The sequence below is a fragment of the Panthera onca genome, chromosome A2 (genome assembly GCF_046562875.1).
Source record: "Panthera onca isolate mPanOnc1 chromosome A2, mPanOnc1 haplotype 2, whole genome shotgun sequence".
Taxonomy (NCBI): domain Eukaryota; kingdom Metazoa; phylum Chordata; class Mammalia; order Carnivora; family Felidae; genus Panthera; species Panthera onca.
In genome coordinates, this window is record NC_138340.1 from 71894396 (window position 1) to 71913162 (window position 18767).

An 18767-nucleotide genomic window follows, 5' to 3' on the forward strand; every position below is an offset into this window, starting at 1 on the left:
ATACAAGTGCACTCTTAATCCCCATCACCTATTTCACCCATCTCCCCACCCACCTCTTTGACCATCAGTTTGTTCTCTGTAGTTAAGAGTCTGTTTCTTTGTCTCTCTCTCTCTCTCTCTCTTTTTTTCCCTTTGCTCATTTGTTTCGTTTCTTAAATTCCACATATGAGTGAAATCATATAGCATTTGTCTTTCTCTAACTGACTTATTTATAAGCTTAGCATGATACTCTCTAGCTCCATCCATGTTATTGCAAATGGCAAGATTTCATTCTTTTTTAAGGCTGAATAATATTCCATACATATGTATGGAATCCATTCATCCATATATATGTATTTTTCCATTCATCTATTGATGGACACCTGGGCTGCTTCCATAACTTGGCTATTGTAAATAATTTTGCTATAAACAAAGGAGTGCATGTATCCCAATGAATTAGTGTTTTTGTATTCTTAGGATGAATACCCAGTAGTGCAGTTGCTAGATCATAAGATAGTTCTATTTTTAACTTTTTGAAGAACCTCCATACTGTTTTCCACAGTGGCTGCACCAGTTTGCATTCCCACCAACAGTGCAAGGGGCTCCTTTTTCTCCGCATCCTCGCCGACCCACGTTTTTTCTTGTGTTGTTGATTTTAGCCATTCTGACAGGTGTGAGGTCATATCTCAGTTTAGTTTTGATTTGCATTTCCCTGATGATGAGTGATGTTGAGCATCTTTTCATGTTGTTTATTGCCCATCTAGATGTCTTCTTTGGAGAAATGTCTGTTCATGTCTTCTGCCCATTTTTAAGTTGGGTTATTTGTTTTGGGGGTGTTCATTTATGTACGTTCTTTATATATTTTGGTTACTAACCCTTTATTAAATATGTCATTTGCAAATATGTTCCCCCTTTCTGTAGGTTATCTTTTAGTTTTGTGATTGTTTTCTTTGCCATGCAGAAGCTTTTTATGTTGATGTGTGATGTAGTCCCAATGGTTCACTTTTGTTTTTACTTCCCTTGCCTAGGGAGACATATCTAGAAAAATGTTGCTAACACCAATGTCAGAGAAGTTGCTGTCTGTGCTCTCTTTTAGGATTTTTATGGTTTCAGGTTTTACATTTAGATCTTTAATCCATTTTGAGTTTATTTTTGTGTATGGTGTAGGAAGGTGGTCCAGCTTCATTCTTTTGCACGTAGCTATTCAGTCTTCCCAACACCATTTGTTGAAGAAGAATACCCATTGCATATTCTTTCCTGCTTTGAGGAAGATTAATTGGCCATACAATTGTGGGTTTATTTTTTGGTTTTCTATTCTGTTCCATTGATCTATGTGTCTCTTTTTATGCCAGTACCATACTGTTTTGATTAGGACAACTTTGTAATATGACTTCAAGTCTGGAATTGTAACACCTGCGGTTCTGTTTTTCATTTTCAAGATTGTTTTTGGCTATTGGGAGTCCATACAAATTTTAGGATTATTTGTTCTAGTTCTGTGACAAATGCTGTTGGTATTTTGATACAGATTGCACTGAATCTGTAGATTGCTTTGGGTAGTAGGGACAGTTTAACACTGTTCATTCTTCCAATCCATGAGCATGGAATGTCTTTCCATTTCTTTTTGTCCTCTTCAAATTCTTTCATCAGTGTTTTATAATTTTCATAGCATGGGGCCTTCACCTCTTTGGCTAAGTTTATTCCTAGATATTTTACTGGTTTTGGTGCAGTTGTAAATAGTAGTGGACATCCATTCTCATTTCCACCTTTGTCGATGAAAAACAAGAAGAACTTTTAGATATTTTAATATAATTTTAACTTTTGTACATTTTGAAGGGTAGTAAAATAAAACATTTAAAATGTTTTATTACCTGTGTGGACTAAGTTTCTTGTTGATGGTGACTATCTCTTGTTGAAGAGATGAACGTTACAAAATCTTGAAGGGAGCTCCTGATAGACATCTGAAGCATAAAACCTGTTACAAAAAGGTTATGTTGATTGGAAGAAGCTCAAGTTCTTCACCAAAAATGTTGAAAAGATATTACTGAGATCTTTTTTTTTATATAAATGCTTATTCATTTTTGAGACAGTGTGAGTAGGGGAAGGGCAAACAGAGAGGGGGACAGAGGATCCATAGCGGGCTCTGCCCTGACCGCAGTGAGCCCGATGCGGGGCCGGAACTCATGGACCCTGAGATCATGATCTGAGCCAAAACCAAGATGCTCAACTGACTGAGCCACCCAGGCACCCCTACTTAGAACTTTTATATAAAGTTTATTAATAATTTCTTTAGCACTTTAAATTTTATTTTTGTCATAATTATGTAATATAAAGAAAATGTAACTAAGTTTTCATCAAGCATCACAGCAATGCCCCCCAAATTCTATCTAGCTGCTCTAATTGGTTCTCTCTGTGTGTACTATGACGAGAGAGAATAAGCTGAGAGCACCTCTCTGCACACAGTTCAGCTCTATGTGAAGAGTGTTCACTTTTCGAAACATTTTCTTCCATAGGTGTGTCCCCATTCAACCACACTGGCTAATTCCCATGCATACCAGATAATTCCATGCAGTTTCTTTTGAATACCCCATGCTCTCTCTTGCTGTTTTTCTATGTAGTGGTTAAGAGTAGAGGCTCTGGAACCAGAATGCCTGTTTGAATCCCAGCTTTGTCACTTACTACCTGTGGACACTGAGCCGGTTACCTAACCTCTTTGCTTTATCATGTGAAAAGGACATCACAATAATAACTACCTCATAATCGAGGTGATACACGTCAACATCCCAGAATGATGCCTGGCATGTAGTAAGCACCTAAGCAATGTCAGCTGTTGTTGATGTTTCGCTTTCCCTCGTTCTCCTCTCTGTGCCCCTTCTTATCCTCCCTTTGCCTCCTGGGATCACACCAACCTTATGACCTCAGCTCACACGTCATTTCCTCTGGCTAACCTTCTCTGTGCAGCTCACACTAGGCTAGCGGATTCTCTTAGGAGCTCAAGGAGTCCACAGTGCCATAGCACTGATGACAGCGTGTGGAAATTTTCATTTTCTCATCTGTTTCCCACTGCTCCCTCATCAGAGCAAGGTCCTTCAGAGCAGGGACTGTTGCTTAAGCTTATGAATTCCCAGCCCCTATCATGGTGCCTGGTACTCAATAACCCGCCAGCGGACGAATATGTGAATGGAAGAACACCATTCTGTCCCCTGTTTCCATAGCAATGACTCAGGAAGACAGGAAGAAATAGCTACCTTTTCTGACAAGTTGTTGGAAGTCTGATTACAGAGGCAAGTGTTCATAATATTTTCCCCCTTCCCCTCCCCTGTCCCAACTTCCCACTGGCCTTTATGTTGAAAGAAAAAAATGGCATCCCCTTTCTTCACACAAATCCATCCAGTTGCCCTTGTGTGACTGCATCCCTTCAGGGTTGTCCATGGATCCGAAGAAGGTTTGGGGGCACTTTGGTGTCAGCCATGCGCTAAGCTACATGGGAACTTCACAGTGCTTGGACAGCATGCACAGTTGTCATGAGTGAGATTTCTCTGGCTGCTTGGAAGTTAGTTATGTTGGGCCCAGAGCCAAGGCCTGAGAAAGGGCCACGTGAGCTGGACCACACCTTTCAGCACAGTGATGACTCCCGAGCGAAGGTTGCAGAAGGTTCTGGGTTCTGACAAATTGAAGCACATCTACCTTGATGAGTTTGTGAAAGCTTTCTCATTCTCGCCTCAACGAATCACCCACATCCACATATCAGGTTTTTTTCCTGCACTTGGACTCCTGAAGATCTCAGGGTTTTGTTTGTGGTTTGCTGTTGCTGTTGTTTTTATTTTTCTTTTGAGGTCTGAAAATAACAAAGGTCCATATGATAGAGAATGCTGATTTTCCGGCCATCACAACTAGGTCTTGTGTAAGCTCCACACACTTTAGTGCCATGGGTTAACTTGGAAAAGGAAGAAGGAATGGAATAAGAAAGAAAGAAATAAACTTAAAAAAATTTTTTTTGTTAATGTTTTAATTTTTGAGGGGGGGGAGGGGAGGGGCAGAAAAAGTAGGAGACACAGAATTCAAAGCAAGGTCCAGGCTCTGAGCTGTGAGCACAGAGCCTGACGCAGGGCTTGAACTCACAAACCGTGAGATCGTGACTGGAGCCGAGGTCAGACGCTTAACAGACTGAGCCACCCAGGTGCGCCGAAATAAACATTTTTAAAGTAAAAAAATGTATGTGTGTGGTACATGTGTGTGTGTTTGCCTGGGGGTTAGGAAGTAAAAGGGGTATGTGTGTGGGTACATATGTATGTACCTGCATGGGGATTAGGAAGTAAGAGAAGTGTGTGTGTGCATGCACGTGTGTGTTCCGACATGGGGGTCAGGAAGAGAAAAGGCGGCATAGGGAACTCACATGTACTGAGCCCTGCAGTGCTCAGACTCCACGCCGGGCCCTGTGCGTGTTAACTCAGTCCTCACAGCCTTCCTATGAAGTAGGTGGTATCACCCACAAGGTCAAACTAAGACACGGGAAAGTGAGGTAAAAACCTCAAGGTATGAAAAAAAATTGAAACTAGGTCTTTTTTCATTTGAACCCCTCATCCCCCCCCCCTTTCTCCCTCAGACATGTTAGCAAACTTTACAGGCCAGATTTGGCCCTCCTCCGGCTTCTGTATGGCTGGAGCTAAGAATGGTTTTCAAGAACAGTTTTTATATTTTTAAATTGTTGGGGAAAAAAATCTAAAGAAGAACATTTTGTGACACATGAAAGTTATGAACACTAGATGAAATCAAATGTCACCGTCCATAAATAGATCTCCTGGAACACAGTACAACTCATTCTTCTGCGTGTTGTCTCTGGCTACTTTTGTGCTACGACTGCAGGGTTGAGTCCCCTAAAATATTCTCCTAAATGCTAAGAAGGATAAGAGAATTGTAAAATCGACGTCAAATTCATATCTTATTATAACGAAAAGATTCACATTCGGTCACATTGATGATAAAGTAACTTTCCTGGCTCCTCCTGCACCATCAGTATTTACATGTTCCATTTGCAGGAATTGCCGGGGAAGGACTCAGCAGAGGGGAGGATGAGACTGGTTGTGGCTCTGCTTCTAACTGAATTTAAGCAAATCACTTAACCTTCTCTGATTTAAATTTCCCTATCTCCAAATTGTGGGCTGGACAAGATAATCACTGAGGTCCCTTATGGTAATAAAATTACAGGCCTCTGTGACTTAGGACATAATTTTAAAATGTTAAGTGATCACTGAGGTTTATAGCAGTTATGGCTTTGCGTTCATGGTAGATTGGCGGCCATATTTATGATTTATTTCACTTCAAATCCTTAGTCAGTATCTCAACTCCCAATTATGCCACTGTCCCTGTAGGAAAATATGAGCAATTTTATGATGATTTGCTTCTCAAGAAGATTTCCAGGGATTCATTGAGGGAAAAACTGTAGAAACTTTTATCGTTCTATAGTTTATTACCAATTTGAGGTTTGGGGGTCTTTAGAAGAGGACTAAAAACTACACTGGTATGAGTTTTAAATGGCTATTTATTTATTTATTTATTTATTTAAGTTAAAGAATGTACTTTCAGGAATCTACAATAAAAATATCAAATCCCTTTTCCAGAGTGTTTCACCCATTGGCATACAGATCCAAACACTACAAGTACTTCATTGTGTTTCTCAGTTGCACGTATTTCTTTTTTTAATGTTTGTTTGTTTGTTTATTCATTTATTTATTTAGGGCACAAGCAGGGAAGGGGGGGAGAGAGAGAGAATACCAAGCGGGCTCCCTGCTTAGCACTCAGTGGGGAGCCTGACACAGGACTGGATCTCATAACCATGAGATCATGACCTGAGTAAAAATCAAGAGTCCGACGCTTAACTGACTGAGCCACCCAGGTACCCCAGTGGCACATATTTCTACCAGAAGTTTGGCGTTGTTCTGATGGGTGCATCAGATAGGAAGACTCAGAAATAGAATTGTAATTCTTCCTAGGGCAAGCTCATGTTTTATTCCAAGTTGCCACTGGGCTGTCACAACTATGCAACAGTTTGTAAAGAGAAATTCCTCCTACAGGAAACCAGCCCAGAGCTGGAGCTCCAGACCAGAACATGCTATGCCCCTCTTGCCTGGGGAGGCAGCTAATCTGTAGGGAGGGATGGGCAGAAGGGTTCAGAAGTGTTCTGTAGCCCCTGCCCAATAGAATGTCAATGATTTCTCATTGTTTTCTAATACCTTAGGTGTGATGTCAACCCATCCTAAGATTCAATCCTGGATCATGTACAAAAAACTTAAAAGAAACGAGAGACAGAAACCTGGCAGTAGGCTGAAAAGAAATGGAATATTTTGCATTCTTTCTTTTCTGTAATATCATTTGCTTTGTTCCTTCTGAAACCTACAGATGTTTGCAGCTGGATGAGCCTTGTGGCCTCTCAATACATTGGACCATGACAGTAGAGGGTCACAGTTGGAAGTTCTTAATCAACAGGTAGCCTGGAAACTCACACCCAACTAGTAGTCCACATCGGTCCTGGGCAACCTTCCATGCAAGCTAGAACTGCCCCCAGCTCCATACAGCTGGGGACTAGAGGAGGGACATCACATCTTGGTCCAGCGATCACAGAAGACAGTTGACAATGTTCATCCTCTCCCTTCTACCCCTACCTCTACACACCGTGCCGATGCTTCCCTCAGAACAAAACAAGTAACATTAGCAATTACGTCTACCTCAAACCTTGGAAAGCCAGACATTAGGCCTGCGTCTGTATAAGTGGCTTAATGAAAGCAGTCCAAACTCATGGCGTAAATAATTTTAGGCTAAATCAATGAAAGTGTTGACATAGAAGCCACCGGTCCAAAAAAATCAACCTTCCAGCTTCTCAAATGAGTCATCATGTTAACATTTCACATATAATCCGTTTTTGTTTTGTTTATATAATTGTATGCTCCGAGAGACCAAATCCTAAGCACTATGACTGGTGAAGACTAGAGGGGTCCACAAAATGGCACATGCTATGTTTGAAAAATGGGAAGAGGGCAGGTATGTTTGAGGGACAGAAAGTGTCACCTGGAAAATGCTCCTGCTTGTTGTGGTTGGTTGACCAAAGTGGTACGCACACAGCCAAAAGTTCCATCTGAGCTGCCAGAAAGTTCCCCTTTCAGCACAAAATCTCCTTCCTTTCGGTATTTCGTCTCTGCTCTCTGACTTCCCAATGTAAACTGACCGCAATTCCACGCTCCTCTAAACCTGCTTTACAAAGACGCCAATAGAGACATCTATCTGGGTGGCTCAGTCGGTTAAAAGCGTTGACTTCAGCTCTGATCATGATCTCTCCGTTTGTGAGTTTGAGCCCCGTGTCAGGTTCTGTGCTAGTAGCCCGGAGCTTTGATCTCGCTTTGGATTCTGTGTCTCCCTCTGTCTCTCTCTCTCTCTTTCTGTCTCTGTCTCTGTCTCTCTCAAAAATAAATAAACATTAAAAGAAAAAGTTTAAAAAAAGGACACCAATAGTTCCCACTCCATCACTGAGAATCAAAGCCAACTTCTTATTATGATCTATATGGTCATACTGTCTAACCTCTTGAGGATCAAAGTGGGGCCTATAAATGATCAGTGTCATATCACCTGGGGCTTGTTAGAAATGCAGACCCCCAGCCCCCACCGCAGGCTCCTGCCGCAGCCCACACATGGCACCACGATCCCCAAGTAGGTGACATTCATGTTCAAGTTAGAGAGGCACCATGTGAGTTCCTGCCTTCCTCACCCTCTCCTCAGCACCTAGAACTGTGCCTGGCACATATCAGATGCTCAGTGTTTCCTAAGGAAGCCAAATTGTCAAATCCAAGAGCCACTTTTGAATTGTCACCTCGTCTAACTTTTCTTTGCCTTTGAACGGGGACCGCTTCATTCCGCAACAACCCTTCCTTTCTTGGCTTCCTTCCTATGGCCCCAGCTTCCTCTTCTCAGTCCTTCCTGGGTGGATTGTCATCATTAGTCCAACACTTCAGTGCTGTCCCCGCCGAGGGTTGTGTCATACTGTCTTCCTTGGATCTCTATGCTTTTCTTGGTGAACCCATCCTTTTCCATAGCTTTCCCTAATATGTATTTAGGATGATCAAGTCTTTATCTCCAGCTCAAACCTGTCCCCCCCCACCTGGACCCAACTCCATGTTTATATGCCCACTATCCTAAAAATATCTCTACCTCTTATTACCACACAGACTTCAAGCTTGAAATATCAAAATGTCACCTATTCTCCCAGCCCTGCCTCCGACCACACCCTTCACCTCTACCACATGCCCCTCAGTCCTGTACCCAGCCTGAGGTTGGTGCCACCAGCTTATCACCAATATGACAGAGTGGGAGTTACCATGCACTCTCCCTCACCTGCTACAAATCAAAGCAATCAACAAGTCCCAACTGGGATTTTTGAAAAGAATCAGAGTAGAAAGTCATTCCCTTTCCAGGGTCTGAAGCCATAAGTGGTTCATTTTCTTCCCATCTGAAGTACGTGTTCTCCCTGTGGTGGGAGAAACACAGTCCTCGGCAAGACACTCGAGCCATGACCCAGAGAAATCTAGAGATGAGAGATGAAGAGAGAGTCTCAACAGAGTTACTCTGAAGGTCATCTGCATTCTCCCTTCCTGAAGCTTGCTCTTATATTAGCCTTCTAGTGACTCATTCTTTTTGACTTAAACCATTGGGTTTCTGTGACCAGCAAATAAAGAGAGAGCCATGAACTTCAAGTATTTGAGAGGCCACAGCAGGAGCCACCACGTTCGAAGGTCTGTGATTATAGACTGGCTTGCTTGGAGTGCTGTCACATAACACATGGGTGCATATAAACCCATTCCCAGAAGATGTCAGGGACAAACTTTTGCCAGGTAGTCTCAGCAGAAGGGATAGTATTCTGTTGAAAAAAAAAAAAAAAAAAGACTGTAATCATCCATCATCCATTAAGACTTTAACTCCCAAAGGACTAAAACTTTGTTGACAGTTGAAGATAACAGCTGGTTTGGAGGGCTTCATGAAGATATTATTTAGGGAAGAAAACATAACATTGGCAATTCCCTTGGGCGCAACAGTCAGAGATAGGTCTAGGGCAGCTCTAGTTTTTACCATATGTACGGTCTGCTGTCTTCGAATCAATACAACTCCTTGATAAGGTGCAGTGATTCCTTTTTCCCTGTTAGGAGGCCACAGGCAGTGCTCAAAGATGGCCTCGTCCATCAGAAAAGAAAGTGTGCAATTGTTAATAAATGCATAAATAGGAACAGAAAACTCTCACACGTGAGTGATTCCCTCTAGACCATGCCTACATATAGAGATAAATTGGGAGACCATGAGAATGGAAGAGGCTGCAAAATAGTGATTGAACCCAGTGAAGATGCCAGGTAGGCTGATGTCCTGGGCTGACAGCACGGCTGCCTATTCCCCTGTTAAGTGGGTGCTGTAGTCCCTCTACCCCAGGTGGACACATGAGACCCAGGGGCCAGGTTTTATTAGACCGATGCCCCCATGCCTTTGAACCACAACTGTGGAATGACACAAGGTGGAAATCGATGAGGGAGGCACAGAGAGCAAGGGGAGGGGCTCAGCTCCAGAGGATGTGATCTTTGTTACCTCCCGGGCACCTCTCCCCTCTCTGTGACCTGTGTACCACATAAGCCCTCCAACCCCTATTTGAGCAGAATACTATCCAGCATCATTTCATTATGGTCTTTCCTTTGTGGAGTGCTCTGTCTCTCTCTCTCTCTCTCTCCCCATCATATATTTTATTCATTTAACAAAGGTACATGGAGATCGCACCCTGGAACTACTCTAAGTATCTTTAAGATAAGGGGGAAAGAAATAAAGGTGAATATCTATGTATTGTTTTATTTAATTACTTAAATCATTTTATTAAATAGGTCTCAGGATTCCATTTGCCCTATGAGGAGACTGCAGCTCAGAGCAATGGAGCAGCTTGCCAAAAACATATGCCAAGAAGGTTCAGGAACTAAAATTTCCCAGGGTTCTTGGAGCTCAGGCTTTGTCACCAACACTGAGCTGATTTTTAAGGATAAAGGGAGCTTCCATGCTGACTTTCTGAAAAAATGTTTATTTTATTTATTTATTTATTTATTTATTTATTTATTTAGAGTGTGCATGAGTGGGGGCGGGGGAAAGACAGAACGGGAGAGAAAATCCCAAGCAGGCTCCACACTGCGGACCACTCGATGTCATGACCACAAGATCACAACCTGAGCCGAAATCAAGAGTCCCCTGCTTAACCAACGGAGCCACCCAGGTACCCCTTCAATAGTGACTTGACAGCAAGTGGATGGACTTCTTCCTTTCCATTACTTCCATGACAGGGATCTGCTGGAAATAAGAATGGGAAAGGCCAGAGTACCATAAACCAGTAGACCCTTCTGTGGTTCCACCCTGTGCCCCTGGGATCCTGACAACAAGCTGGAGCTGAAGGTTATGATTCTGGGCTGTGAATCATTTCCCTTGGGAAACATAGATATCTAGGCATGGTATAATTGGCAATACAAAAAAAAAAAAAAGTTTCTAAAAACCCTAAAACCTTGTCCTTAATAGAAGCTCTATTGTGAAAGGTGCTTTGTCCAAGCTGAATGCCCTCTCTTTGGGTTCAAGAAATATGCAGGAATTTAATTACTGCCCGAGTCTCTTTTATTTGGGCAGGCTTGAATGGATTCTTCACGGCCTGGCTCCCTCTTTGGGAGACTTTAACCTTGATGGCTATCTACCCAGCACCTTTCCAATCAGCACTGTGATTATTTAACATTTTTTAAAAGAACGGTGTTTTATTCTGGCTTTCTGATGCAGCCTTCTGATAAGACCAGGATCTGGATAATCCAGGCTAACTAACCACTTTTTGCCTTAATTGCCTGGCCCATATAAAGATAATTTACTCAATTCTCCACTTCATTTTGCATGTGTAGATGAAATCTGACTACAATTGTTCAGGCACTGTTAATTCAAGTTCGCAAGCAAATAAGGCCGCACCACATTGGCGTTTTGGGCTCAACCTTGATTTTACTTATAGCCTTCAGACTAACGTGCTCCTTGGTGTGCCTCTCTTTGAAATATGCTCCACATTGGGGTGCCGAGGTGGCTCAGTGGGTTCAGTGTCCAACTTCAGCTCAGGTCGTGATCTTGTGGTTTGTGAGTTCGAGCCCCACTTTGGGCTCTGTGCTGACAACTCAGTGCCTGAAGTCTGCTTCAGATTCTTTGTCTCCCTCTCTCTCTGCCCCTCTCCTGCTCACACTATCTTTCTCTCTCTCAAAAATAAATAATAAACATTTTTAAAAAATAAAATATGCTGTATAGAGAGATACCACATGTAACTTTGTATACTTATGCTCTAAAACATACCTGAAATGGTAGGGCTTAAGAAGTGGGCAGATTGAATTTTTTTTTTTTAATTAAAAAATTTTTTTAATGTTTTATTTATTTTTGAGAGAAAGAGAGAGGGACAACGTGAGCAGGGGAGGGGCAGAGAGAAGGAAACACAGAATCCGAAGCAGGCTCCAAGCTCTGAGCTGTCAGCACAGAGCCCAATGCGGGACTTGAACCCACAAACCGTGAGATCGTGACCTGAGCCGAAGAAAGACGCTTAACCGACTGAGCCATCCAGGCACCCGAGAATGAATATTTTTTATTTGGTATTTTAACTGGTAAATAAGTGGAGCCTACTTCTCTGGATGGTATCTTGGGAACTGAAGCACCATGTAGAATCAGTCCTTCAAATATGATGTGAAACATTAAGGAAAGAAAAAGAAATGCATTGTGTCATTCTTAATTTACCTAGGAGTAAAATTATGAATTAGGCACATACTGACATTTTCATTATAACAACATGTCTTTAAAAACATTTTTTTAATGTTAATTCATTTTTGAGAGACAGAGAGAGAGAGAGGGAAAGAGAGAAAGAGAGAGAGAGAGAGAGAATGAGCAGGGGCAGAGGAAGAGGGAGACACAGAATCCAAAGCAGGCTCCAGGTGCCAAGCTATCAGCACAGAGCCCAACGTGGGACTGGAACTCAGGGACCGCGAGATCATGACCTGAGCCAAGGTCAGATGCTTCACCGACTGAGCCACCCAGGCTTTTAGACAAGGATCTTGAAACCCTTTTTGACATTACCTAAGGCTGTGGGATGAATTTCCCGTAACATGCGGAATAGAAGTCAAGCCAACTCCAGACTTCCGTCCTGGCAAGCTGCGCCTACCTCCGAGCCTGCAGCCAGGCATGCTATTTCTGCCTTCCTCTGCCTTCATCACTGCTCACCATTCTCGGATCTCAGCCACAGACACCTTCTCAGAGACCACTCCCCCCCGCTCCTGCCCATGGCTACCCCCTTTATGGTAGGTACTTACCCTGATACCTGTCGTAAATTGCCCTGTTCTTTTTCTTTATACTGCTCACCACAATGTGTGTGTGTGCTTGTGTTTGCCCTCCCTGCTAGGTGCTAAGCTCCGTGAGGGCAAGGAATGTGATTGTGGGCTCCCCACCATATGCCCAACAGCTTGTGCAGCCGGTCACGTGTCATATGCTCAGTGCACGTTTGCTGAGTGAATAAATAAATACTGAACGGACAATCAATCCCAGGTTTCCCGGGTGTATGCAGTCTACACTAGGAAGGAAACCTCATCTCTGTGCAGAGTGCTGCCTGCACACTGTCATCCAGCAAATCGCACTCGTTGATGGGTTTGTATAACGAAAAACCTAGAGTATCTGAGGGTCAGGAGCTTTGGATCTTTGCTCTTTCCGAATGATAAATGGTAAATGACTTCGAAAGGATCATGAGCAAGGAAGAGTAGCAAGTTATCTGGAATTGGCAGCTTGTTTCTCTGAAGAAATTTTTCTCCCAAGAGCTCTTTGTGAGTAATAGACTTTTGAAATAGTCCTGTGACTTTGTATGTTTCAGTAGAAAAAGTATTCAAACCAAGTCCCCCGTTTCTAGGTGAGGAAGACAGAGACATAAATCCCCACGTATCCTCATGTGTCTTCCTTAACCGAGTATGAAAAAGCCGTGGCTTCCTTAGCCTGGAACTCGGTTGGCAGAAAAAGTAGGAGGAAGAGGAAATTTGGTCTTCCTGGCATCTCCTAAACCAGACAGAAGGCCCACCCCTTTGGATACACCATCTGATTGCCTTCCCACAATAACTCTGGGAGATGGATATCATTATTTCCAATTTACAGATGGGCACACTGAGTGAATTGACTTGGCAAAGTTACAGAGATAGCAATGGTGGAGAACTGATGGGAGTCTGGGTCTGTTCTGTCTTGTAGGCTTCTGATTAATATTAAAGCCCCAAAGCAGTGAGACTGCAGTCATTATCCTGAAAAGCAGAACCAGATGCTATGCATTATGGATAGACAGCTGAGGAGATAGAGATAGAGAAGGCCTACATTTCACCTTGTCTGTCAAAGGTATGCAAATAATCACTGGCTCTCAGCTCTCAGCTATTGGATGACGCAGCACAGCGCTCCTCTGTCCTTCGTTCCCCCTGCTCCGTTCTATGAGGACACATATTCTCTTCAGTGTCCTCTAACATTCTCCCACGGCCACCATAAGCACTGCTCTACAGGTTCTTACGGAACACCACAGCGGCTGAGGTGGGCGAGGTCCCTCTTTCTACGAGTGTCATGGCTCCCAAACACATGACCACTGTCGCTCGTCTTTTAATAAAATATCCTAACTCTTCATCGGGTTCCCAGATATGCGGCCTCTGTTTTCCCAGTTTCTTAGGTAGCAGATACAAGGAAGTTTTGTTCACGGAAATTCCTCAATACACAGTGATGAGTTGCTGGGTACGTGTGTAGAAGGGGCGGGAGTGAGACCCAGAAGACAAGATGAGCTTGTACAAGATGTTCTAAACCACTTTCCAAGGAAGATGGATCCTTGTTTTGACTGCAGGGCCCTTGTTTTGCTGCACATTGGAGGCTCTCGAAACACCCAGGTCAGAGGGGCAGAAGTGAATCGTTCGGCCTGAGGAAAGAGAAATCAGTGGGGCTGGGCACTGAACAGGAGAAGAGCAGAGCAAATTAAAATAATGCAATGAGGCATGGCCAGAGACAGACGAAGGACAGACATTCTAGCGGGAAATATTGGAGCTAGTTGCTGCATTGTGTTGGCTCTCCTTTACATCCTCTCCTTTGCAGACTGTTTAATGAAAAGACTCACGATAAGACCCACAGTTTGTGTGAGTCGATTGTTTCTGGCAAAAACATACAACCTCAGATGTTTTCAGGAGGGAGACACATCATGTCAATGAGTGTAGCTGCAAGTATGGGAGTGATAGAGATCATAGGGGAGGACAGGGCCAAATTTATTCCCGCATTTCAAATAATGTGCATCAGCAGACAACACGTGTCCCACAGGTCACTGCCTGACCTTGAAGGAAACTCAAAGAAGGGATGAACATTACTGCCAGGTGGATGGGAGATGATCCAGAAGGTAGTAGAGCGGACCTGGGTGGAGAGAGACGGAGGAGGTGAACTAGCATGTCACATAAACGAGCTTCTAGGGAAGGAAGGTGAGATCTCCAGAAACAGATGCTGGTCACTAAACCGCTTTGTTTGAGACACAGAAAGAAACTTATTTTGTTTTTAAAAAAGAGGGATGGAGAAAATCCACCCAAGCTACCCAAATCATTGGTAGAGTCTATGAAACTCGCCCCATGCCCCCTGTGGGTGGGTTTCCCCTGGAGTGTGAACTTTCCCTGTGGGGTCCTGAACTTTGCAGAGATCCAAAGGGAGGGGTTTCGGTCTCCCCAACTTGTGGGACTGGCTGAGGTCCAAGCCAATTACAGCTACATCTCCAAGGTGAAGAGGGACACAGCTGACATCTGGGTTACATTTATAATCCCAGTGTTCCAGGAAGATGGAAGAATAAATTACGCGGGTGCTGAGTGAGAGACCCTGGGAAGGACACCTGTGTGAAGCGTACTCCCTCTCTGGCAAGCAGCCAGTCAGCGTGGGGGAGCTCACGCACGTCCACTCTGCTCCCCCTCAGAGAGTCTTTCCTTCCCAGGGGCACCCCTGTGACTTTGCGTGGCTGAGGATTGGCCTGCATCACCACCCCCCCCCCCCCACCACCAATGCTTTCCCTCCGTGCACCCTGGCTGGTGGGTGCAGTGCTCACAGAACCACGATGCCAGGAAATGAGAGAGGGCAGCGGGAGGCCTCTGTGGGCCTAGTGTTGCCCTCAGCAAGTCAATCAGCTCAGTCTAGGAATCGTTTGTCATGGCCCTGGGAGTGAATCCAGAAGAGAGCACTTTAGGAAATTAGGGGGTCAGAAGAGGGAGGGTGAGCTAGAAAGAGCAATGAGCCAGTGACACGGGGGTCTAGAACCTTGGTTCTTGCTCTGTCTCCCTTGTATACCTTGTATGCCTCCCACCTGGCTCCCCACTCTTTGTAATGACATCCAGGGGGCAATCTGCAAGTCAGGGTTTGCTGGCTGGGGAGAGAGGAGGTTGCCTTCTCTAGCTGCTCTCACTCAGGGAGCAGGGCGGTTGGGGGATCAAGAATGGACTTAAGAAACCCTCTTTTTGAGCTGGGGTCTGGTTCGCAAACGTAGGCAATACAGTATTTGAATTCCCATCATTTTTCAAGGTGTTGAGACTCTCTAGGGAAAGATGTCTTAGCTGATACCTACAAACTCCTGGGACTATCAGACAGAGATACTAATGGTCCCAGTCTCGGCGTTAAGCTGTTTTCTCTGCTGTATTTCAGAAAAGTTTGGACACGTTGGGTGGGATCCTTATGCTATCTGCAAGTAGTCTATTTGCATGCCAGACTGAGGAGCCTCCTGGGAAATCACTCACCATAAATGAAGAGTACACAGCAGAGAGACTTGGTCCAGTGGTAATGTCTCACTGGTGGATGCGTCGGTGGGTGCGAACCCGGGTGTGTATGAATATTTGTATTTGCATCATGAGAGCCTTCATTATTTTCAGTTTAGGGACATGAAGGAGGTGTTAATCCTTAAGGGGAAAAAAGATTCTAAGTACCTCTGCGCTATTTTCAAAGAGAAAAAGTGGTAAGATATTCATACATGAGGAACAACATTTTCAGAGCCTTGTGATCAAATAAAACTCCAAAGACCAAGAGAATCTGTCTCCCCACGCAGATGTGGGATGTACGGGACTTCAGAGCACTGAGGACGCCCGAGAGCATGTTAGATGGAAGGCATCACCTCCCTGTAGACAGCCCTGTGGTGGGCAACTGAGGCAAAGGGGGTTGTCCTGCATTTACAGGAGGAGACCAGCACAAAGAGGAAGAAAACGGCAGCCACCATGTTGGGCTTTATACAGGATGTGTGTTAATTGTTTACCTGACATGCAATTCTCTCTCTTGCCTGGCCAAGCGGCATATGTGTCCCCCCTTGAGGAAGGTGATTATTCTCTGGGAATGCAAATAGTAAGACTGATTAGGTAAAATGCAGCTGCCTCTGGTCACTTCCTTGGTTGTCTAAAGAAAGTCTAAATTAAATGTGAATAAAGCCTAGCTGAAAGATGGCAACAATTCAGCAGCCATCGTTTGAGCTCTGGATCCTACCTTGCCTGAAGCCTACCTACCCACATAGGGACTTCTCAGCCGATATCCTCCCTCTCCCTTCCTTTAAAATGAACGGAAGCCAATCTGACTTGGAATTTTGTCACTTGCCGCTAGGAGTTTTTCAGTACACATAAAATATCCTCTTGGAATTTCCCAACAATTACTCGGGGGCCACGGTGAGGGGACGGAAGAGCTGCAGGGGTAAGTAAGGGCAAGAATGGTAGTTACACGCAGCACACAGGACAGGGCAAAGAAAGGCAGAGGAGCATGTGAAGTTTGTTCTCAGGTTCATCCTTTGGCCTCTCAAATGCAGATCCTCATCCCACTCTGGCTACCTTTTTCAAGGTTGTTATGCGTTGCATTGAGTTCCTCCCACAAAAAGACTTGTTGCAGTTCTAACTCCCAGAATGGCAGAACGTGATCTGATTTGGGAGTGGTGTTGTTGCAGATGCACTTAGTTAAGATGAGGTCATACCAGACTAGGGTGGGCTCCTAATCCTGTATGACTGATGTCCTTAGGAAGAAGAGAGACACGGGGAGCATGCCATATGACTAAGGAGGCATGAGTTGGAGTGGAGCAGCTGTGTAAGCCAAGGAAGCCCAGGGATTGACAGACACCATCAGAAGCTAGGAAGAGGCGAGGAAAGAACTTCCTCTAGAGGTTTCAGAGGGAGCTGCTGAGACTTTGATTTTGGACTGCTAGGCTCCAGAACTGTAACACAATAGATTTTTGCTGTTTTAAGCCACCCAGGTATGGTAAGTCCCGGTAAGTCTCAGGTTATGGCATTCCTAGGAAACTAATACAAATATCTTCAAGTCTCCCACTTCAGCCAATTTTTGCCAAAGAAGAAAAAAAAAAAGTCTGTCTTATAGGCTTAATCGTTTTGAAGACTCACTATATTAAAATTTCCTAGGATATTTGCATTTGAAAAGAGAACTGATGAGAGATGGCAATAAATGAATCTACAATGGTGGAATTTTAGACATGGAGCAAGGCCATCTCAGAGCCCAGTACCTCTGTAAGTCCCTGTTTATCCTGACAAGTTCCAATGTTTCCAGCATGACTTTGGGATTTTTAGACGTGTCTTTGAAGCCATTGCAGGAAAGGGGGTGAGTGACAAAGAGAAAGGCGAGGGGGCTGGACTCTGAGACCCCATCACCCCACTTGTGACCAGAGTAACTCTCTTTTTACAGTTTAGGATTCCATACAAGATTTCATTTGGAAAAAGAGTTCTTGTATTAAAATAGATCTAAAGTCACAGCATTATGGCAGTATTTAACTCACACTAAGGCAAATCATGTTTTATTTTTTTTACTCCACCATTTTGCAATATGTGCTCACTTATATGTTTACCACTACAGTGGAGAGCAGTTTCTGCCAAGGATCTACGGTGAGGAAATGGGGAGACACCAGCATTCTTTCTCTTTTGTTTTTAGCTCTTCTGACGGGGTAAGAGGAAAGATTAGCTGCCTTTTCTTTGTTCTTGTCTTTTAAAAACCAAGAATGGAGATCTTCATGATCCAAAATGTGCTCCAAGACTGTTTTAAGTAAAAGTCAAAATATCTAGTTTATTCAAGTTGTTGATTTATTGGCTGTCTTTTTTCTTTTTATTTATTTTTTGCCAGTGGGTGAACAGAAGAGGCTATCGGGATGTATTATTTGCATTCATGTGATTGAGGCAGAAGCAGTGCTCGAATACAAAAAAATAAAATTTCACTGATGCTGGAGGGAGGATAATAATTCTTACACATTTGTGTCCCTTTATACTTTCACATGCATTATCTCATTGGAAACCCACACACATCCTGGGAGGTATGTGGCCTGGTTTTCCTATCATCATCCCACAGATGGACTCAGAGCCTTAGGGAGGCTCAGAGAATCCTTCCTGGCCTGGGCCTGAGGCCAGTTAGCGAGGGGAAGCTGGGACCACCACCTAGGTATCCTGAGACCCTGCTCGGTATGATGAGTCAGTGGTGGTTTATATAGTTATTTTTTTAAAGAGTGGTAAGGCAGAGAGAGAAATCTTAAAATCAATGGCTAAAAAAGGACCTTCAGCCTTAATCTCCAGCTTCTACCATAAAAGCTTAAGTCAGGGTCTGCTTTGTCGTGTTTTTGAGATAAGCAACAAGTCCCAGGAAACAAATAGTGAACACCACCATCGATTCCGTTAAAACATTCTCCAGTTAAGCATTTGAATCTCAAAACGCTCTTCAAATCGTAATAG